The sequence below is a fragment of the Aethalodelphis obliquidens genome, unplaced genomic scaffold (genome assembly GCF_003676395.1).
Source record: "Aethalodelphis obliquidens isolate GAN/ISIS:26980383/991018 unplaced genomic scaffold, ASM367639v1 scaffold9, whole genome shotgun sequence".
Classification (NCBI taxonomy): domain Eukaryota; kingdom Metazoa; phylum Chordata; class Mammalia; order Artiodactyla; family Delphinidae; genus Aethalodelphis; species Aethalodelphis obliquidens.
In genome coordinates, this window is record NW_020837953.1 from 45333537 (window position 1) to 45357312 (window position 23776).

Here is a 23776-nt window from a genome sequence, read left to right on the forward strand (position 1 = left end):
TTTCACATTTATTTATTCATGCAGTATTTGTTGAGCATCTACACTGCCAGCTACTATACTAGGTGGGAGTGGTTCACAGTGACCTCGTTGCCCTCCTGGAATTTATGGCCATGTTGGGACTGGGGCTGGCCTAGCATAGGTAAAGAAAAGTCTCCTTGAGTTTGGGATTAGCAGATACAAACTACTATATATAAAATAGATAAACAAGGTCCTACTGTATAGCACAGGGAACTATGTTCAATATGCTGTAATAAACCATAAAATAAAAGAATATGAAAAAGAATATGTATATATATGTTAAACTGAATCATTGTGCTGTACATCAGAAACTAACACAACATTGTAAATCAACTACACTTCAGTAAAAGGAAGAGAAATGGTACTCATATGTACCAAAGCACAAAGAAGTATCCTGTGATCAAGGAATAGGGAGAGGGCCTGTGTGTGGTGGAAGCTCAGTTGGCAAAGGTAGTTCAAGGTCAGGCTGGAGCCAGATCATGCAAGGCCTTGTAGCCATGCTAAAGATTTTGAACTTCATCAGGAAAACAAAGAGGAGTCGTTGAATAGCAGAGGTGTGACAAGATCAGTACATTTTAAGAAGATCCCTCTAGCTGCTGTGTGGGCAATGGATTGACGGTGTTAGGGAAAGCCTGAATGAGGGCACACTTGGAAGTTAGTGCTGGAGTCATGGTGAGGGCTGATGATGGGTTAAACTGGAGCAGAATAGTGGAGAGGGTGGGAAGAGGGGAGATTCAAGGTATGGTCTGAGGGTGGAAACAACATGGACTGAACGTGAGGGATAAAGGAGAGCGTGGTGTCAAGGATACTCTTAAGTTTCTGGTATAAGCAACTTGGTGGAGTGGCGCCAGCTGTTGACAGAGGAAAGGCAGATTTGGGGACCTATTAAGTGTGAGATGGTTTGTGCAGAATTGGTGCAAGGTCTACTGAAACCATGGAACATACCATGATAGGTTCTCTCCCTTTCACTTTCCTTCCCTCCAAATCTTGGTCTCTGTGTCTGTCCAGTAACATTGCCTCATTCCTTCAGAATTTTCCATGGGATGGGTGGAGGATGATGCTAACATTTTTGAGGTCACATCCTTACAGCTCTTGATCCAACAGGAAAGAAAGAACTTCCCTTCATTTCCAATTCAGAAAGTTTCAGAGAAGGACTCCAATTGGCTCCGCTCAGGTCACATCCTCTTCTTAGCCAATGGTCAAGAGAACGCAGCACTTAAATTGATCAAGCTTGGGTTCACGTCTCCACTGTTTGCTTTTTTTGTGGAGGGGAAAGGGTAGAATACTATAGTTGGTAACCTCATCAGCACCTCTGGTGGGTAGACGGTGGGGAGGAGCAGTTCCCCAAAGGGCAGAGGCAGTGCTGGGCTGTCAGAACTAACAGATGTTTCCTGCCTCCTAAGCCTTCAGTGTTTCATTCTGCGTTAATCCTGCAGTAATACTGCTATCTAGAAATGCAGAATTTTCCAACTCTGAGCTGATGGGGTAGTTAAGGGCCTGGCTATGTTGATGAACTTATTGTAATTTTGAACTATAAAAACAATGTATTTATGAAAATTTTGAAAAAAGGAAAAAAGCATCCACTATTTCACACTGACACCTTTTCATTTTGTGCATTCCTTTCCCACATTTTTCCTTAAGCATATACCTTTCTTTTTTCCCTTCTTGCATGTGGGAATCTCAGTTCCCTGGTCTCATTTCCCCAACCAGGGATCAAACCCGTGCCCCCTGCAATGGAAGCGTGGAGTCTTAACCGCTGGGCCACCAGGGAAGTCCCTTAATTCATTTGTTTATTATTTTTTAAAATATTTATTTATTTATTTATTTTGGTTGCGCTGGCGGGCGCCTTAGTTGCGGCTTGCCGGGCTCCTTAGTTGCGGCTTGCCGGCTCCCTAGCTGTGGCATGCAAACTTTTAGTTGCAGCATGCACGTGGGATCTAGCTCCCCGACCAGGGATGGAACCTCTGGCTCCCTGCACTGGAAGCTTGGAGTCCCAACCACTCTGCCACCAGGGAAGTCCGAATTCATTTGTTTAAACATCAATATTTACATGAAAATAACTTGAATATGTAAGTTTGTTGTATTGGTATGCGCTGGGAAACTTGAGGGACAAGCTTGTAACTGTATTGCAAAATATTGCTTGAGCTCTTGTTATGGGCCTGGTAGTCTGGAAGCTGATGGAGATACAGACATCATTAAAATCTATTTCTGGCCTTTAAAAGTTCATAATCTCATGACTTTTGATAAAATTAAAGTATTCCTCAATTGTAACTAAAAAGTTATTAAATCAAAAGAGCAATATGGACATTGGAGGATATAAATACAGTAAAAAAAAAAAGTATCTTGTATCCTTGCATAGGGAAGGGAAAGAAAAGTGAGGGGAGTGGAAGAGGATGGGACAGAAAAGGAGTGAAAAGGCTGGGGAAAGCGGGGCAGTAAGGCCTCTAAACTGTGGTTAGTGTCACCCCATGCAATTGTTAAGTTAAATGTTGAAAGTGAGACCACACTTGAAGACACGCGTCCCTTTAAAAGGGAAGGTGGGTGTTCAGAGCAATTCTCATTTTGCCTAAAAGGGGCTGTTTCTCTCTATACTCTCTCCAGACAGAGCCAGATTAGCAGACATAGTCAGACTTCCTATAGAAACATTTTAATCAAGGTCACCCTTCTCCCCAGAAAAATGCACTCACTACCAATACAAACAGTATTCTAAGTTTAACCCACAGAGGACCATCCCTGGGCTCTCTGGGCTCGGTGGATCCAGGTTAGACAGGCCCCCAGTTCAAGAGTCGGCCTAAAGGTAGCAATACTCCCAGCTCCAAGACTCAGGAAGACCACTCCTCTAAATGTTTTGCAACCTCGTCCATTTCAGATTTTTCAGGGGTCCTGGGTAAATCGGTCTCACCAAGGATTCCGCCCCATCTGGCTGCTCCCATTTTTAAACACAGACCCGTGCGTGGGAGAGGCCATTATTTTTACGGGATCACTGTGCTTCTGGAGCAGCTAGGGACAGGCAGAGTTGCTTTACCGCAACGCCGGGTCCATCCTTAACCCGGGCTCCGCCCTCAGGCCGCCTCCTCATCCGAGCCCCCGCCCCTCCTCCCCCGCCAACCCCCGACCCGCTCCACCCCTTTGCTCTGAGAGCCGCTCGGCCACTGCCCGCGACCGGGTTCCACCTGCCCATCTCGTGGCTCCGCCCCGGGGCCACTGGTGCCGCCCCCTTCGAGGGGCCCAATGAGCGTGCCCGAGCACTCCTCAGCCCCCCCACTCAACTGGAATCCCCGCCCTCTGTCCGATTTAACCAATGAGAGCCACAGGGTGTTCCTGGCCACGCCCACCACATCATCAGGTCACGCCCCCGGCGCCCGGCCCCCCCGGGGCGTTGCCGTGGCCGCGCCTCCGCCGCCCGAGCGGAGCCAGATGCCGCCCCCTCCGCCGGTCCCTCCCCCGGCGGCCTGGCGCCTCCCTCTCTCCCCGCCGCGGTGACTCACTGAACGGGAGGCGGAGGCTGAGGCGGTTGCTCCCGTTGCTGCTGCTGTTGCTGCTGCTGCTGCCCCCGCGGCTGCTCGGGCTGTGCGCGCCCCGGAACAGGCCGCCGCGCGCCGCTCTCGGACCCGCAGCCCCCGCCCGCCCGGCCGGGTCGGGCGGCCCAGGTAAGCGCCGAGGCCGGCCCTCGCCCTCAGCGCCTGGGCCCGCGCCGCGCCGGGGCTCGGGGGAGCCGCCGGCCCTTTGTCTCTCGGGGAGGGGCCGTGGAGGGCGCCCCCGACTCCGCTCGGACCCACCAGCCGGACCCCCGGCACGGCGCCCTGGTCTGGGCCGGGCCTCCTGCCCCACCTGGCCCCCGCTGCTCCTGCCACTCGCCGCCCCCGCGACAGACCACCATCCAGCGGTCCTCAACCCCCCTTACCCCGGGGGTCGCCTCCACAGGTGTCCGAGCCATCCACTCTGTTGCTCACCCCACCGCGTTGGCGGGGTTGTCACCGTCTGTCGGCACTCCAGGTCCCGTGCCCTCTTGTGTCTTCCCTCACCTGCGCCCTGCTTTCAGCATCCTGACCCTCTGTATAGAGCCCTCCCATATTTTCCCAAACTAAATGCTGCCAAGATCTGGTCACTGATCCACGGTTCCTCTCCCTAGTCTGGTTGAACTGTCGTGTCCCCATCCCACCTCTCCTAGTGAGTGTTCCTAGACGGTGCACATTGTAGGCATACATCTCACCTGTATGGCAGGCGTGTGTATGTGAACCTGCAAGACTGCACTTCTCGCCTCCTTTCCATCATCCCCACCCCGACCACTTTCCTTTTTCTTGAACCTGGTAACCGAGACACTTAGGTCTGATACCCAACCTCTGTTAGGGCCCGCATGCCTGCCTCTCTCGTGTGTGCTGAACTTGTCTGAGCAGTACCTGCTGTCAGGTTAGCCCCTGGGAAGGCCCAGGAGGCCTGTGTTGGCCGCAGATGAAGAGTTTTATGAATAATGAGATGTGAGGCTGGCAGCACCTCCTATCTGAGAATCTAAGTACACTATAGCTGTTAATTACTTTGTCTCCTGTCACTCACACTACTTAGGGAAGTGTGCCTGGCCGACGGCTGGGTAAATTGAGGCACAGGGTGTGTGGGCAAGGGACCTGGAGGCAAGTCAGAGTTTGTCCTGAGGTTCTGCTCCCAAGTATCTTGGCTCTTAGCTCCCTGTTACAACTACTGGGCTCTAGTTCCTGGCTTTAGACTCTAAGTGATACTGATCTCTTGGGCCATTAAAGTGTCCAGAGAGACCAAGTTTCCTTTGATTTAAAGCAGGACTTTGAATTATAAATAAAGGTGCTGGCTGTTAAATGCCAGTGTGTCATTCATGGTTTCCTGGTGGAGTGAGTGGTCCTTGTGTATGTGTCAGGCAGCATTCCAAGCACCGGGGGCTACAGTGGTGAAGAGAGACACAGCCCCTGCCCTCCTGTAGCTGACCTTCTGAAGAGGAGGGATTAAACAAGTAAGTGGACAAAATAATTTTAGTCATGGTAAGTGCTGTGAAGGAGGGAAGAGCCAGTTTGGATTTTATTCCAAGTGCAGTTAGAAACCACAGGTGGATTTTAAGTAAAGAGGTGATAAGATCTGATTTGTTTTCAGAGATCATTCTGGCTGCTCTATTGAGACTGGATTGTAAGGAGCAGGGATACTAATTGGGAGACAGACTGTTGCCGCTTCCGGTCAAGGGATGATGGTGGCTTGGACCAGAGTAGGGGTAGCAGAAGTGAATAGGTAAAACCAGTCTGCTCCCCCCGAGAGAGGCTCAGAGCTTTAAAGCAAAACTTCAGGGAACACCGACTTCGAGTTATACTTCTGGCAGAGAATTTCTGGACCTGACCAAGCTCAGGTTTAGCTCAGCAAACCTTACTCAGCACCTGCTGTGGGCCAGGTACTGTGCTAAACTCTAGAGATACTGATGTGAACAGGGTGAATAGGGAGCAGTCTCCACATTCTAACAAGGTGCTCACAGAAACGTCACCCACCCCCTCCTTGAGGGAAGAGGGTTTGTAGGCTTAAAAATCAGTTCGAGGTGGAGGAGGGCAGAACACACTGGGCTTCATTCCCACATCCGGCTGCATTATTTAAATGAGAGCGTTATTGCCCTGCCTCTGCTGTAAGATGTTGCCCAAAGATATTGGGACTGATCTCATGGTGGGTGGGAGAGCAGCTCAGTGGCCGTGAACTTGAACCATTAACCAGAATAAAACTTGATCTCCACGTTGCTCCAAGTCTGGGCTGTCAGAACACATCCGAGCTATAAAGGACCGTGGGGCCGGGCCCCTCTTACGGTTGGGCACCTGTGGTCCCTAGAGAGTGAGTAACTCTTTTGAAATCCCATAGCTGTTTGTACATTTGCTAATGGTATCCGTCACTTTCTACCTCTCAGCTTCGTATGCACTTGCATGACCCTAAGCTTTCTGAGGCCAGGGTCTCTATTGGATTCAGCTTTTCCATCCCTCACAGCATCTAGATCCTGCCCCAAAAGTACACTCATCAAGTACGAGTTGACTTGCCTGGGTGTCTCACAGCACCTAAAACTAGAGCCCAGGAATCCTGACCCTGTCCATGTCTTTTCATTAGATTCCTCCTCAACCAGAGTGCACCACGGGCGTCAACCCAGCAGACTCCATGTCACTGAGCTCACAGCCCTTCCTTGATGGGCCTGCTCTCTCTCCAGCTCTGCCTACAAGGAACAGCTGCTGAGGGTGCTGACCAAGTAGTTACTCAACACTCGGCAGATAGGAAGCATAGCTCTTAATCAGAGCATGGACTTCATACCAAGACTATCTGGGTTTGGGTCTTGGTTCTGCCATCATGAGCTTCGTGACCTTCAGCAAGTAACTTAACCTCTCTGTGCCTCAGTTTCCCCATCTATAAAATATTAATACTTCATGGAGTTGTTGGGAGGCTTAAATTAAGTAATACCTATTAGATGCTTAGAAGAGCACTGAGCACCTTGGTATGGCTTGGTTGAAGTAGTAGCTGTTATTTCACCATTTTTTTAATCTGATTTTTATCTCCCATCAGAATTTAAGCTCTTTTAGGGCAGAGATTTTGTCTTTTTTTTTTTTTTTGGTCTACAGTTAGACTTTGTAGGCACGCAATAAATATTTCTTAAATTGTATGGCTTATTGAACACCTACTGTGTGCCAGGCACTGTTGTAGATGCTGGGGATATAGCCAAGAACAAGATCACCAAGTTGCGTGATCTAATGAAGTTTACATTCTAGTGGGAGAGACAGACGGTAAACAAGTACACAAGTGAACAAAATAATGTAGGATGGTGAAAAGAGATGCACGGAGAATAAAACAGGGCAATGAGATGGAGAGTGCCTGGGTCATAATTTTAGCGAGCTCTGAGGAGGTAACTTTGAATGGAGACCCTGCGGATGGGCAGAGAGGACAGTAGAAGCAAGAAGCCTATGGCGGCTGGAGTGTACTGAGTGAGGAGGTGGCAGGAGTGGGGTCTGTGGCCACAGTGAGGAGTTTGGATTTTACTCTTCAATTCTGAACAGCGGGAGGTCACTGCACAGGAACCTTTCCTGGGGGTCCATCCTAGGAGAAAGACCCGGACGATTGGAAGAGCAGTGAGCAGGCTCTCCTTGTCCTGGGAAGGCTTTTGGAGGCCATCAGTGTTGTATTTATTGCCCTCAGGTTTCTCATGTCTCTGACCTAGGTACCCAGGTGATGTGGGATCCATCAGCTAACTTAAGGAAGTTCCAGGTGTGTGTGTCTGTGTGTCCTGCAGATTCCATCAAGCCACCTTTCTCCCCTGAGTATGTAGGTAATTGGTCAATGTTTCTTGAGTTGAATGAATGAGCATCGCCAGCTCTTAGCATCTTGTCCTGTACAGCAGCTTGTCCTGTTCTCTGCATAAGGAAAAGCTTCTTGTCATGGTAGTGACTCTGGCGTAACCTTGGAGTTTTGCTGCTGTTCTTATGTGCATCAGGGACCCCCACATACCTGTATGTCACAGTGTCTTCACAGTGTCTTGTTTTGTTTTGTTTCTTCGGCTGCACCGCTCAGCTTGCAGGATCTTAGTTCCCTGGCCAGGGACTGAACCAGGCCCTTGGCAGTGAGAGCATGAGAGTCCTAACCCCTGGACCACCGGGGAATTCCCTGTCACAGTGTCTTTGTTGGAAGTGTACCAATATTGACTGGGCAGCTTTCCTCCCCCCCGACCCCATCCCCATTTCTCTACCAGTCCCCTGCTGAGTACCACCAGGCCACACTGTCACCTCTGAACACTTCCTGTATCATTATTTGATCTACACTCCTGCACATCACTTGATCCAAGTATGGTGGTACCTAGAAAGCATTGGCTGTCTTTAGTCTGGGCTGAGTGGAGTTGGGAAGCTCAGCAGAAATGGAGTTTCAAACCCAGGAGTTCAACTCACCAGGAATCCAAAGTTGGCCTCTTCAGACTGAGGGCAGTTGGCCAGCCTTTCAAATCCTCACTCAGGCATCCCCTTGTCTGTCAGTGTCCGTGATGCCAACCTGCTCTGCTAACCTTGAGAGGCCAGTGAGAGTTGGTAGGAATCAAATAGGACTTTTGTGCTGCAAGTCACTCTCAGGGTTCTGGCGTATTTCAGTGGCCGAATCGGAAATGCTTGTTAGTCACGTGTTGCCTGTCTCCTTGTAAAAACTAAACCCGGAGTGGGTGCAACCTTTTTCTCTTGTTACTGTTGTTCTTTTGTTTGTTTTTGTTTTTTTTCATTATGAGAGTGATGCGTACTCATTTAGAAAATGAATGATGACATTTTCTGTACTTTTTCTCACTTAGTCTTCACTGTAGTTTCTAAGTAGCATTATTACCATTTTGCATATTCAGAAGCTGAGGCCTGGAAAGGTTAAGTACAATAAGCTGTTTGAAGTGAAGATAGTTGGGAACAAAGTCAAGATTGAGACCCAGTTGGTGGGACTCCTGTGTGTGAGTTCTGGACACCATATTAGATGCTGCCTTGCAGCAGAAACAACAGAGAAGAAAAGACATCTCCCTTAAGCCCAGCGTGGATGACATTGTGAGGGTGCCCAGAGTTAGCGCGCTGGCTGCTGCAAAGAGTTTGAATCCTGTGCCTTTTCCCTGTCTCATCTGACCTTGGGCAAACTAAGTCACCTCCCTTTGCCTTACTTTCCTCAATTGTAAATGGGGATAATGATCCTTGTGCCTTAATAGCTCCCAGGGGCATTGTGATGTTTGGGCCAAAGTGCTTTTGAACTTCTTTTATGAAAGGGCACTGAGCCCCAACTGCTTATACTCTGTCATTAAAGACCTATTATGTCCTGATCCTCTGCAGAGCCTTGTTAGAGGGGGAAGACAACAGCCCCCAGAGGGAAAGGTGTCCTTCTGTTGGGGGGCTTCCTCCTTCCGAAGTTTCTTAAGGATTGAAGGTCATGAAAGTTTCTCCATTTTTCATGTTCATGTTGTTCTGTAGAAGCTTCTGGAAGCAGCATGTAAACTGTGCATCGTAACAGGTTCGAGGACCGTTGATGGCAGGGCAGAGAAGGGGGTTATAGGGCTTGGTTTCTAATCTCGGCGGTGATGTCTTTGTAATATAAACCAAGAACACAGAGATAGCAAGAGGTGATGACTATCTTCCATTCATCCTTCCTTTCCTCCTTCCTCCTAATAACTCACTGATTCAAGTAATAAATATTTACTGAACTTTTATTACGATCTGGGCCCCATGGTAGGCCCTGGGAATACTGTGGTGAGCAGGGTATACTCATGGTAGGGAATACTGTGGTGAGCAGGGTAGAATTAGTTCTTATCGTACAAATCTTAGAGTCTAGGGCCAAGAGGCTTCCTATCTAGTTGGGAGTCGTGTGACTAAAGCACGAACATGTTGGTGAGTGTTTTGAACTCTCGGGAGGAGAGTCAGGATGTAATTTCCAGATGTCCACATCAGCCGCATGGGTACCTGCCCTGGACGGACGTTACGGTGGAGGGTTGGGTTTGGCTTCCCAGAAGAGCTGGGGAAGAGTTAGTAGATTGGAGCCCTTGTGTGTCACACTTAACAAAAGCTGTGCTAGTGTGGGTGTCTGTAGAAACAGTTAGCACCTTGGCAGTCCCAGTTAGTAAGAACTACGTTTCCACTTAAAAGCTTATTAACCCTTTGTTACCCAAGTTCAAGTCAGGGAAGAACGATCATGGCATTGAGCTCTTTTCACAGTTTTTTTTTCAAATAAATTTTATTTATTTATTTATTTATTTTGGGCTCTGTTGGGTCTTCGTTGCTGCGCGTGGGCTTTTCTCTAGTTGCGGCGAGCGGGGGCTGCTCTTCGTTGCTGTGTGTGGGTTTCTCATTGCGGTGGCTTCTCTTGTTGCAGAGCACGGGCTCTAGGCGTGCGGGCTTCAGTAGTTGTGGCACGTGGGCTCCGTAGTTGTGGCGCACGGGCATAGTTGCTCTGCGGCATGTGGAATCTTCCCGGACCAGGGCTCAAACCCGTGTCCCCAGCATTGGCAGGCGGATTCTTAGCCACTGTGCCATCAGGGAAGTCCCCACAGCTCTCTGAAGTTATGCCATCAATCCAGTGCCTATCTTATGAGAAGACCATCAGTGCTTGTCTCCCCGGAATTCCCTGCCTGCCTGACAGGTCTCCCTTGGCCAACTTTGGAAAGCAGGCATACGGAGGCGGGCAGGCTGTGGGGCTGGCTGCATCGGTGCTCTCGGCATGATGCCAGGGACACCTCTGTCTGTGAGCCCCCATTGGGGTCAGTTTATGCAGAGTGGGGTGGGGGAGGGTTCTTTCTTCCCCAGGTCTGCCCAGCCACAGGCCTCAGGATCCCTCCAAAGAGTGCGGTCAGGGAGGCCCAGCAGTTTCTGCAAAAGCACCCAGTGTTCTTCCACTAGCCCTCAGGCCAGAGCTGGGGTGGAGAGGGCACAGGGCTGGCAGAGGCGCCTGCCCACATCCAGAGTGAGAGGAAGGTGCCAGGACAGGGCTCCGCTCCCGGGCAATGTTACTTTCACCAGCCCCTGCAGTGTCACTACCTTCCTGGTGCTGACCAGGTGCCCCTTCAGTGTGGAGGGCCTCAGAACCATCCAGCATCTGATCAGGAGGAAAAGGCCAGTCTGGCGAGGAGACCAGGTCACTCAGTGCCCCTGGGCTTGTTCTTGTGTGTTCGGAGCCCACGGTGCTGCCGGTTCAGCTGGGAGAATGTGACCCACTTCCATCTTCTCTCCCACGTGGAGAGCTGGGTGGGAGGCTTTTGGAGACCAGCTCCAATTAAGGCTTTTTCAGCCTGAGTATCTCCTGAGTATCCAGCCCACATGTTTCCTGCTGCTGGAATCCTGTGGTCCGTGTCCCTGAACTGAATAACAACTCCAAAACAGATGAAGTTACCGCCTTGTCGTTCTGCAGTTCCGGCTTCCACAAGTGGGGCTTCCTTCGGGGGTCAGGGTCCCTTTTGGATTCAGACACCTTTCACAGTGTGGGCCCCACCCTTGTTCTTCCAGCTAAATCACCTGGCGAACCAGGGGCCCAGTTTCCAAAGAGATGGGTTAGCCTTGACCTCCCTGCCCAGACCAAGGCCTCCCCGCCCCCTGCCCCAGGCAGCCCTGGCTTCCGACAGACCGATCCATCCTGACCCTTGTCCTCACAGTATGTCCTTCTGCTGCAGGAATATGAACTAAAATGTGTTTCGGACCCTCTAGGTTTCTTCCATTCTCTCCAGGTAGAGAGCATTTGAATGATTTTCCATTTATAATTTTATGTTTCTCCTGCGGCGGGGCTGGGGGCAGGGGCGTTGGAGGAAGACAGTTTAAACACACGAGGCTGTGGGTGCTGCCGAGATGACCTGGAGATTTTAAGTGGTAAGGGGGTAGTTCTGAGCCCCTGGATGATGCAGTCTTACTTACTAAGGAAGGAGCAGAGGTGATGGAGAAACCGCCAAGGTCAGGTCCGCTGAGCTGTGACCTCAGACCTCTGTGAGCGCCGTTGCCCGCTATGTGCTCCACAGCCGATCGCTGGAGTTGCAGGAAGATGGGGTGCTGGTGATTCTTAGAGGGAGCACGGTGGGGCCTACAGGCTGGTAGGCTGGCTTACGGGTGTCTCTCCAGGGCCCTGGCTCTACTTTCCTGCGCAGAACGGCCTTCCGGAGCTTACGGTGGGACGTGGTGGGGCAGAGTCAGCCAGCACAGGGGCAGAGTCCTTCATCCCTACCCCAGGGAAGCTGCTGCTGCCACCCGAGAGCCATCACTTTACGTCTGCTCCGGGACTGGCTGTCCACCCTCACCTCCCGTCTCTGAGGAAGAGAAGAGCTCTCGCAGGCCTGTGAGCGATGGTGGCAGAGCTTGGGTGCTCAACAGCGGCCACGGCACTGGACTGGCTGGCTGGGCAACCAGCCACCAAAGTGGAGGAAGATCTTTTATTCTCCTCTTCTGACCCCATTCCACGTCCTTTAAAAAATATACCGTTGGGATTTTTTGGAGTAGGTAATATATACATAGTACAGAACTCAAAAGGCTAATTGTTGAAAACTAAGTCTTCCTCCCTCCCTGAAAGAGACGCCTCGAAAAAGACACCTGTTAGTGGATGTCTTGTGCATCTTAACCAGAGACCTCCTACACACGTACAAGTGCATCAGGTACGCGCTGACTGCACACGTGCCCGATGTGCACTGTTTTGTTTCCACACTGTATACACACTGTCGTGCACCTTACTTTTTTCACTTCACGGTAAGTACTGGAACTCATTCTGTTCCACCATCATCATCATCGTCATCATTTGGCTAATACTGCTTCACTTCTCCTGTGCTGGGTATTGTTAAAAGTGCTTTGCTTATGTTAATGCGTTTATTCCTCACAACAAACCTGTGAACTAAGGACTGTTACTGTCCACAGTTTGCAGATGAGCAAACTGAGGCACAGAGCCGTTAAGTTAGTGTCTGAGGTCATTTACAGCTACCCCACTCCTTTTAATGGTTCCCTGGCATTCTTTTGATTGGTTATACTTATACTGAGCGATTTGAAAGCAAGTTGTGGGCTTCCCTGGTGGCGCAGTGGTTAAGAATCCGCCTGCCAATACAGGGGACACGGGTTTGAGCCCTGGTTCGGGAAGATCCCACATGCCACGGAGCAACTAAGCCCATGTGCCACAACTACTGAGCCTGCACTCTAGAGCCACGAGCCACAACTACTGAGCCCGTGTGCCACAACTACTGAAGCCCATGCTCCTAGAGCCTGTGCTCCGCAACAAGAGAAGCCACCGCAGTGAGAAGCCCGCGCACAGCAACGAAGACCCAATGCAGCCAAAAATGAATTTATTTTAAAAAAAAAAAGAAAGCTGAAGAGCTGCCCTTATTAAAAAGAAAAAAAGCAAGTTGCAGGTATCAGATACTTTGCATCTCCTAAGGCCATGCTCCGACATTATCCCAATACTATTTTCAGCCCCAAGGAATTTACTATTGACCCAGCAGTGTTCTCTGATATACAGCCCACATCCAACTTTCCCAACCACGCCCCTCACTTTGGCCTGCACCAGTTTTTAATCTGGGATCCAACTGAAGATCTCAACTTCACTAGGTTCCCAAGCTCTTTCCTCTCCCTTAGCCTAGAGTGTTCACTAGCTTTTCTTTGTCTATCACGACATTAACATTTTTTAAAATCCAGGACTATTGACTATTAGTCTGGTTTTCCTTAGAATTGGAGTAAAGGTGAACATTTTGGTGAGAAATGATTGTAGCTGACATTGTCCACGTCCCACTGGAGGCACACAATGCCAACCTGCCCCGCTTCTGGTGAGGCTGGGTTTGTGGATCACTCAGTTATGGAGCAAAGTTTTAAAAGTACAAAATAGTAAGTATATTAAAAGAAAACAGTGGGAGAAGGAAATAATATGAAATGAAATCTGTAAGTTATAAAATAAAAGATGTTAAAATCTGATTACATAAAAATCAAAACTCTACATGGATAAAATAATATAATCGAAAGAACAATGACAAATTGGGGAAATACGTGTAACAAATATCACAGCCATAGGACAAACTGCCTTAATATATAAAGAGCACTTGTAGATCAACAAGAAGAAGACTGCCAACCCAAGAAAGAAATGGGCAAACAACATAACAGATTGCTCTTAATGATCTGAAATGATGCTCTATTTCCTCATCAGGAAATGCAAATTAAAACTATAATGATATACCACTTCCACCTATCAGATTAGCAACAAATCAACTTCTGCCAAGGTATGGGGGAAAACAGGTGTTCTTGCACCATTTTGGGGGGCACATAAAAGGTCACCATGTCCATGGAGGGCAACTTGGCAAAATATTAAACATTTAAACACATGCACCCTTTGCTGTAGCAACTAAGACTGTAGGGATTTATCCTATAGACAGACAAAAGCATAAAGATACATGTAGGGGTTTCCCTGGTGGCGCAGTGGTTGAGAGTCCGCTTGCCGATGCAGGGGACACGGGTTCATGCCCTGGTCTGGGAAGATCCCACATGCCGCAGAGCGACTAGGCCTGTGAGCCATGGCTGCTGAGCCTGTACGTCCGGAGCCTGTGCTCCGCAACGGGAGAGGCCACAACAGTGAGAGGCCTGTGTACCGCAAAAAAAAAAAAAAAAAAAAAGATACATGTAGGAAAATACTGCTTCTTAATAGCAATGAAAGAGAGGGAGTTCCCTGGTGCTCTAGTGGTTAAGATTCGGCACTTTCGGGACTTCCCTGGCGGTTCAGTGGCTAAGACTCCATGCTCCCAATGCAGGGAGCCTGAGTCGATTCCTGGTCAGAGAACTAAGATCCTGCATGCATGCCGCAACTAAAGATCCCACGTGCCACAACTAAGACCTGGAGCAGCCAAATAAATAAATTAAAAAAAAAAAAAAGATTCGGCACTTTCACTGCTGTGGCCCAGGTTCAATCCCTGGTCGGGGAACTGAGCTCCTGCAGCCAAAAAAAAAAAATAATAATAATTTGGCTTCCTTGGTGGCACAGTGGTTAAGAATCTGCCTGCCAATGCAGGGGACGTGGGTTCGAGCCCTGGTCCAGGAAGATCCCACATGCCGTGGAACAACTAAGCCCGTGCACCACAACTACTGAGCCTGCATGCCGCAACTACTGAAGCCCATGCTCCGCAGCAAGAGAAGTCACCAGAATGAGAAGCCTGCGCACCACAACGAAGAGTAGTCCCCACTCACCACAACTGGAGAAAGCCCATGCGCAGCAACAAAGACCCAGCACAGCCAAAAATAAATAAATTAAATAAAATAAATGTTAAAAAATATTCAAAAACAATAATAAAAGACAGAAAATTTAAGTGCTCAGCAACTTGTTAAAAAAAATTCTTTTTTTTTTTTTTTTTTTGGTGCTTTTTGGGTCTTCGTTGCTGTGCACGAGTTTTCTCTAGTTGTGGTGAGCGGGGGCTACTCTTTGTTGCAGTGCACAGGCTTCTCATTGCGGTGGCTTCTCTTGCTGCGGAGCATGGGCTCTAGGTGCCCAGGCTTCAGTAGTTGTGGCACATGGGCTCAGTAGTTGTGGCTCGTGGGCTCTAGAGTGCAGGCTCGGTAGTTGTGGCGCATGGGCTTAGTTGCTCCGCGGTATGTGGGATCTTCCGGACCGGATCGAACCCGTGTCCCCTGCATTGGCAGGCGATTCTTAACCACTGTGCCACCAGGGAAGTCCTGGAACTTCTTTTTTGGGTGAGTTATTCTATTTGGGACTTGGAAGTCTTATGACTGAGTATCTTTCTGGCAGACTTACATGACTTTTCTAGAAGCAGGTAAGAACCAGTGCATTGGTGCCTATATTTTCTGTTTTTGTTTTGTTTTAACATTGTGTCATGTGCTCCAGGTAAATTTGCAAGGAAGTTTAGTTCTCTGAGACTTAAAGTCTTAATCCTCAGGAATACCATCAAACTAATGTGTAGTGTAACTAACCTCTCTCTCTCCCGAACCTCCATATAAGCTTTTTCCTCTCAACTGAGAGTTTTTGCAGGAGGTCAGATTTTGCTTGCATTTTGTGGATATGGGCTTGTGAAAGGTCCTGGGTTTCATTTTATGAAATTTGACAGTCTGAGGTGAATAGCTGGCCTTTAAAACCAGGAGTCTTTTTGCCAGGGGAGCGCTCGCAGGCCAGTTTTGCTGGGAGCTTCTTCTCCCTTTCTGTGACTTGGTGACTAATGGTTCCATGGCTTTCGGGGTGGAGGATGTCATTACAAATGGATGATGGGGCTTTGGCTTCTGAACTGGATTATCTGGGCGTGCTGAGTGGGTGGGGAGCAGAATATGCCATCCCAAAATATACCACTTTGGCATATTGATTATTTTGAATTATAGTTTCCTGAGAAACAGCCAGTGCAAGAAGGGCCCTCTGACCCTCCTTTATCCCCCTGAAAGCAGGAAATAAATCTCCCATGTGAAAGGTACCTTCCCTGTACCAGGGGGTAGAAGGCATCCTTATCACCAGAGACAGGGGATTCAAGGCTGAGAAGGCTGTATAAACAAACCTTGTTACTTCCTCACTAATTTACTACCCCAAGCCCAAGCTTCTTTGTCTTGTCAATTCTTCACAAATTTATCGTTTCTTTGTCTAAAAGATATAAAAGATGCCTGCTCTGGTCACTTCTTCAAGCCACATATCTTTGGGGCTCCCATATGTACGAAATTAAATTTGTTTTTCTCTTGTTAATGTCTCCTGTCAATTTAATTATTAGACCAACCAAAGACCTTAAAGGGAAGAAGGGAAAAGTTTTCCTCCCCTACACTGGTCTGGGTGTTTGTGTGCAGCCCCCTGGGATTGGGGGTAGTTTCTTTCTTAGAGCTTTCACACAGCCCCTAAGGCCTCCCATCCATTTCTGTCCACTCTCCTGAGCTCTTCCACGGTGGCCCTGGCCCTGAGCAGGTGACTGTGGGTGGATTCCTGCTGTTTGGGGCGCTGTGTTTTCCTGTCTCCTCAGAGCCTGTGCATTTTCCCTGATCCCTCCCTTCCCCTCCAGCCTCCAGCGTCATTGTCTCCAGACTGGATGAGTTTTGTGACCCATCAGAAGTTCTCATCTTCATGCTACTTCCCCAGCAAGTTAATGGAATGAACACATGTAGATTCTGAAGTTGCCTCTGTTTAAAATCTTTTTTATTTTGATTATTAGCTTGTTAAACATTTAGGGAGGAAGGAAACTGAGTGTTCAGCAGCCTCTTAGGGGGAGGTTTCCTTCTTCCTTGGATTATTTTTTGTTCTGAGGTGGCTGGAGGGAAAGGAGGGGGAAGGTCACGGCCTGTGTCACGGAGCAGAAGCAGTTATCCAAACAAACAAACAGTGTGGCTTATGTGACATGAGGGTGTAATGAATGCTTGCAGTGTATTGCAACAGTATGGATATGTGTTCGAGGTAAACAAACATAGCTTTATTTTTATGCAAATTAACACGTACCTGTACGCTGAAAGCCTATAGGAAAGAGGAGGCAGTAATCCTAAAACTTATGTTCTTGAGAGTTTATGAGAAGCTTCACCCAGGAAGCCAGGCCTGGGGCCTCTCAGCTGGGTCCTGAGGACAGCCATCCCCAGAGCTGGGCAGTGAGGAGTGGGCTGGCTCTGGAGGCCACCCCAGGGAGACTGAGCCCTTGCCCTGCGAGCAGCCCAATTGGTTTCAGGACCTAATTCTCGCAACAGGAAGCTGGAGGCCTTTCTGGCCCCATTCTGAGGGGATACAGTGAGCCTGGTCCGGGAAACTTATTTATTTGAACCAGTTATAGGAGACTTCAACGGAGGGAAGGGATGGAGGGATAGTGGGGGCAGAGCTGGAGAGGGCAGTGGTCCTTGAGCAGCCCACCTGCTGGCAGGCATCGGAAGACCTGAGCCGCCTTATCTGGGCCTGCCCCTGAGAACAAGGCTTGTCCCCTTCGGCAGGAGGCTGGTGTGAACGAGCCCATCTGGCTCTGAGTGAAGGGACCTTATGTAGCTCCTGATAAATAAACAGCACTGTGTCAGTTTTTCCCCTTCCTCTTTAAAAAAAAAAACAGCCCCGCCACCAAAAAACAACAACTTTTAAATTTCCCAATTTAATTAACGTTTTAAATGGTGACCCTGCAAGAGTTGGCCTAGCTGTGGGCAGTGGGGTTGATGGAGCTTCCGTGGGTTGAAATTTCCATTCTGGCCTCTTTCTCTGGAGGTGACCCAAGGTCTGTGAAACCTGGCCAGGCTCCTTCCCTGGGATTATTAGGCTTGGAACTGGTCCTTCCGGCCCCAATTTGACTTCAGCCTGATCCCTAAGAAGGCTGACCAGCAATGCAGATTGAGTTTTCCCTTTGGGGTGGTGGTGGTGGTGGGTTGTCAGCACGCTGGGGGCATCTCAGATGTTGATCTAGGTCACAGGAGAGAAAAGGTGTCCTTCTGCCACCAGCCTGCACAGGTGAGCTTTTGACACTGCCAGGTGCCGCTCAGCCCGCGGTGAAGGCCGTCCAGCTCGAGAGAGCCTGCCTAGGAGTGGGAGGCGGTGCTTGCACCCGCTCAAGCTGGGAGTGCCTGCCCTTACATCCACTCATAAATAGACAAGGGCTCTGGAGTCTGCATTACCCACCCCCTTGGAACCTGCAGGAGGCCAAAGGTCAGACTGAATCAGAGGAAAATCCGGAGCCGGATTTTGTAGGCGCACTGGTTCCTGATTTCAGGTCTCAGGCTCCGGCTTGGCCAGGTTCCAGGGCTCCAGCTGTTCTCTGGGAAGGAAAAAAGAATCTCTTTTTAAATTAGGTCAGAAGATGCCTTTCTTTCCTTCTGTCCTTGTCCCCCTACTGTGCAGGGATACAACCGCCACCTGCACGTCCCTCGGTAAGAACTACAGAGCTTAAGGACTTCGCCCGGGATCTGAGTGTCTCAGTGCAGCCGAGGAAACTTCCCCCGGCTCCGTGTTCCCTTCCTGTTTGCATTGTGCTGGCTGAACCGCGGAGGCTGTCAGAGCAGGCCTGCCAGGTACTCTTGCTTAGCTGTAAAAAGGACTTGAAGAGACAGTGAGCTCTGGGTAACCTTTTCTACCAATCAGGCCAAAATCACAGGATAAAATTTTTTTTAACCAGAAGTTTTTGCTTTTATTATTATTATTATTGGCCGTGCCGCATGCGGGATCTTAGTTCCCTGACCCGGGATCGAACCCGGGCCCGCTGCAGTGGAAGCGCAGAGTCTTAACCAGTGGACCACCAGGGAAGTCCCTGGAAGTTTTAAACAGACGCCTTTTACCAATCCAGTTACATCAACATTTATAGTCTGTACATGCAGGCTCCTTCAGTTCCTTGATGTCTTAGGTTCTCTGAGGTGAGGACATTCTGAGGCTGGGGGCTTCCTTCGTGGTTCCCAGGTGAATCTGAAATCTGTTCATTCACTTAACTGTGCATGGGACTCCAGATGTGACTGACAGCAGCAGGAACCCACCAGATTCCTCAGCACAGAGCCTACGGTCTTCAAGCTTTTCGAGGGTCCACAAAAATACTGGAGACCTGAGAAGAAAAAGTATCTGCTCCCTCTACTCATAGGAGTTATATGAGAATTCTATTTAATGAGAGCTATGGGTCCATTTATTTATTTGTTTATGTGGCTGCACCGGGTCTTAGTTGCGACATGCAGGATCTTTAGTTGCGGCACGCGGGATCTAGTTCCCTGACCAGGGACCGCACCTGGGCCCCCTGCATTGGCAGCGCGGAGTCTTAACCACTGGACCGCCAGGGAGGTCCCTGGGTCCATTTTAATATGTCTGTGAGAATAAGGCTGCCTGGGCCCACGAAGGACTTAAACCACCCTGTGGCCTGCCCTCAGAGAGCTTCCAGTTTGGAGGTGGAAATAGAGGCACAGACACCCAGGTGCAGTGCTTGTGCAGTGCTTTGAGTAGAGGAAATTTGGGTGAGTGTGCAAACACAGGCTTCAAAAAGGTAACGATTGAACAGTGAACAGTAAATAGGGAGGAACATTCTAGGCTGAGGGTACAGCAGATGTGAAGGCTGGAGGTGCTGAATGAGCCTGGTGCAAGTGGTAATGAAGGTGGCCACCCGGCAGGGCTTCTCATCCTCGGCACTATGGGCGTGGGGCTGGGGGGACGGGGCGCGTCCTGTGCACTGTAGGTGGTTCTTCCCAGGAGCATCCTCCCAGTTGTGACAATCAAAAATCCTCCTTTCTCCAGACATTGCCAAGTGCCCCCATCTGAGAACCAGCGCCAAGCAGGGACCGTGGTGGATGGCCAGGGGCTGCCTGCCCGCCCCTGCCCGAGGGTGCAGTGGAGGGAGCCCCTTCCTGTCTAGCATGCGGGTTTGTGCCTGCCCCCGTGTCCTCTGGTTTGTGTGACGCTCTATGTGCAAGAGTGGCTGGCAGGCTCTCTCCGAGGGGAGTCAGGCCATGGAAAGGAAGGTGCACCCCGAAGCCCCCTCCCCAGGCTGGCTGGTTTTCTGTGTTGATGCCTTTCCCCCTGTTGTCTGGGCAGCCAGGCAGGGTGGCTGCGCTCTGGATGTTGGGCGGCTTTGAATGATGTCATGTGGATTTGATTTTAATGCTTCGAGAAGTTCACCGAAGGGCCTTCATCAGAGCGGCTCACACCTGGAAGAGAAAGTGCCCTGTTGCTGTGAAGGGGCAGGTGGCAGCTCTGAGGTAGGAGGTGTTGGGAGGGTGGGTGTTGAGAGTTCCGGAATCTCCTGTGCAGCAGACCTGCGGCCGGGGAGGAGGGCCTATTGGTGTCTGGGCTTCCCAGCTGCTCCCCCGCAGATGAGGGCCGCCCTGGGGCCTCCAGAGCAACTGAAGCCTCTCCTGCTGCGACCCCACTTCCCAGGGGCTTTTTAGTGTTTTCTTGACCTTTAATTTTGATTTCAAATCTACAGAAAACTTGGAATAGTGCAGTGAACACACCTGTGCCCTTTACCTGGATTCACCAGTGTTAACCTTTGCCGTATTTGCGCACGTACTGTCTCTGTTCATACTCACACTCACACATACACACACACACACACTAACACATGCATATACACATACACGCTCACACACATACACATAAACACTCACACACGTACACACTAACAAACGCATATACACAGACACAAACACGCACATATACACATACACGTAAACACATTCACACACACACACATACAAGCACACTCATACACGTATACACACTAACACAAACACATGCATATACACATACACGCTCACACACATGTACACATACACACATAAACACTCACATACGCATATACACATACTAACACAAACACATACATATACACGTACACATGTACACACACATAAACATACACATACACATATATACACATACACACACATAAACACATACACACTAACACAAGCACACACACACATACACACTCACATGCATAAACACACATACACACATACACAATAACATACATATACACATACACGCTCACACACACATACACACATACACATACACGCTCACACACATACACACATATACACATGCACACTAATACAAACACACACATATATACACATACACACATATACATACAACACTCACACATACACACTGATATATACATACACACTCACATATACATGCTCGCACATATACTCACACACATGCATACATATACACACACACTCACACACACACTTTTTTTCCAGAACCATTTCAGAGTAAGTTGGAAGCATTGAGACATTTCACCCTTAAATACTCAGCCTGTATCTCTCAAGAACCAGGATATTTTCCAATGTATCCACAATATATTCATCACATTCAACACATATAACATTGATACACTACTAATATCTAATAAATACTCCCTATTAAATTTTCTCCAGTTGCCCAATAGCAGCCTATGACTCCCTCACCTCTCCCCTCCCTGGATTCCATCAAGAACCATTCCCTGTATTTAGTTCTTATACTGCCTTATTTCATGTTCTGATTAGCAGTTATTTTGGGTTTTGACTTGTCTTTTCCCTGTAAAGTGGGTTTTCATTTCAATTTCAGTTAAAATGGCTAATGGGACTTCCCTGGCAGTCCAGTGGTTAGGACTCTGTGCTTCCAGTGCAGGGGGCACAGGTTTGATCCCTGGTTGGGGAACTAAGATCCCACATGCCATGGGGTGTGGCCAAAAAAATAAAATAAAATAAAATAAAATGGCTAATGTTTCTATCAGCTTCTGAACTGGACGGGGCTGATAGGATGGAGAGAAAGCGTGGATTTTCAAATCCAGGCTTGTCACCTGTTAGCTCCATGGCCTTGAGCAGGTTACTTATCTTCTCTGAGCGTTGGTTGTCTCATCTATAAAATGAGAATAATTCCTGCCTTGCAGGCTTGTCGTGAGGACCCCATGTGCTGAACAGGCCTGACATTGTGCCTGGCCCTTAGGAATGCTCTCGCAACCACAGTAATTATCACTGTTGTTCTGCAACTTCACCTGGCTTCACAGAGCAGGAAGGAGCTTTGGGGCAGGCTGGAATTTGGGTTGGTGACCTCAGGACAAATTCCTTATCCCAAGCTCATCACCTAAGAATGGTGCTGCGTCCTGAGCGGCTCTGCTGTCATTACACCTGTTTTGCTCCTGCTGGTGGAGTGCGGTTCAAGAACGCCGAGCCTGGGTCTGGATGGAGGAGGCCAAAATGTGGAATTTATTTATTAAGGTGGTTGCTCACGAGGCCCTAGATTCCGGGAGGTTGCGGTTTAATTACTGAGAGTGGAGCTTGTGGAAGTTCTCTCTGGTGCCCCAGCTTTGATGTCGCTGGGGAACCTGAGGTGCCACCCCAAGTGGGACTCTCAGCCCGGGCTGCAGATGAGGCTCAGGGCTGCCTTCCTCTGCTGAGCGCGTTTCTGTCCACTTACTTGTTTACTGGAGAGCAGTGTACCATGGTGGGGGGGAGCCTGGACGTTCTGGGTTCGAATCCTGCCCCAAAACGGACTAGGACGGGCTAGCTGGGTGAGCATAGACTAGTGCCCTCATTTGTAAAACCTTATAGGGATGCTTGTTGCAAAGACTGAATGATTCATATACGTGGAGGGTTCAGAACAGCGCGCGGCCAACAGCGAGCCAGAATGTATGTCAGCTGTTTCTTTAAAGCAGTGTTCTCACCTGGGGGGGACTTTACCCCCCAGGGAGCACGTGGCAAAGTCTGGAGACATGCTTGGTTGTCACAACCAAGGGGGAGGTGCCTTTGGCTGGTAGAGCCCAGGGAGGCTGCTAAATAACCTCCCATGGGTGGCACAGTCACCGCAACAGAGAAGTATCCAGTCCAGAATGTCACTAGTGCTGAGGTTGAGAAACCAAGCATTCTGGGCAGCACGTGGAACATGGAAGGAGGTCGTGTTCCTCACCACCCCCACCCTTATCTGTCCTTTGATCTGCTCCCCTCCCTCTCCTCCCCTCGCTGGTGTCCCTCCCACTGTGCCCAGGGCCCCAGTCCAGCTCCCCCAGGCTTCCCCTGGCTCACCTGCTCACCTGACCACTGACACCTCCTTTTCCTCTCAGCCAGCTCGGTTTTTTATCAGAGTACCTATCCCCTTCCTCCTTACTAGGTTATTTACCCACTGATTACTTCTCGTTTATTTCATTTTGTCTGTTCTCCCTTCTCCCTAGAATGTACATAGGGACTTTGGCCTGTTTTTGCACTGCTGTATCCCAGTCCCAGTAAGTGCTCAGAACGTCTGTTGATTGCATGGATGAATGCGTTCCCCAAGGCCACGCGGCTGGTACGTGACATGCCAGGATGTCAGTTCTTCGCCGTCACCCATGTCGCTCCTTCTTCCCAAAGTGGCCCCCAGCCCCCCGCCCCATCCAGCACAGCATCTCCTAGAAGTGCCCCAGACGTTTCCCGGATCTGGTCAGTCACCACGTTCTGACTCCGCCTCCAGAACGCTTTGTGGATGTGCACGGTGATACCGACTTCATCTGAAGGACGAGCCTGCTCTGTTTCCACCCAGGGGCTTCTCCGTGGCCCTGGGAGCCCAGCCCCAGCTGTTGGCCTGTCCTCAGGGCCGTCACCAGCAGACCGGCAGCTGGCACGTCACACCCACACCCCCTCCCGCAGCCGCAGTGCAGTCCAGGCTCCAACACTGCTCCTGTCCCGCAGTTCCACCTGCTGAAGTGTCCCAAGCCCTCCCACCCTCACCGTCCCTTCTCCGTCACCCCGCAGCCCAAGCCCGGCCCTCACCTGGCCCAGCAGGGACCTGCCCTCCAGCTTCTCTCCATCTCTCCTCACACCGCAGCCCTCACGCCACAGCCACAGGGGTCTCAGGCTTTACCCGACTCTCCCGCTTGAACCTCTCCTCACCCCCCCCGAGACCCATGTGG

The 23776-nt window shown here is 49.7% G+C and overlaps 1 protein-coding gene across 3 annotated transcripts in view; it reads left to right on the top strand.

The window, feature by feature from the left end:
- Positions 1-3442: 3442 nt before the first annotated feature.
- CTNNBIP1 (catenin beta interacting protein 1) overlaps positions 3443-23776 on the top strand; it is a 53096-nt gene continuing 32762 nt past the window's right edge. Inside the window, exon 1 of one of the 3 annotated variants that reach the window (XM_027110268.1) lies at positions 3443-3668. The gene's annotated coding sequence lies outside the window, so the exon portion shown is untranslated. Of the gene's footprint in view, positions 3669-3709; positions 4997-23776 lie in introns of those variants that run through there. The other 2 variants (XM_027110264.1, XM_027110265.1) reach the window with 2 other exon arrangements.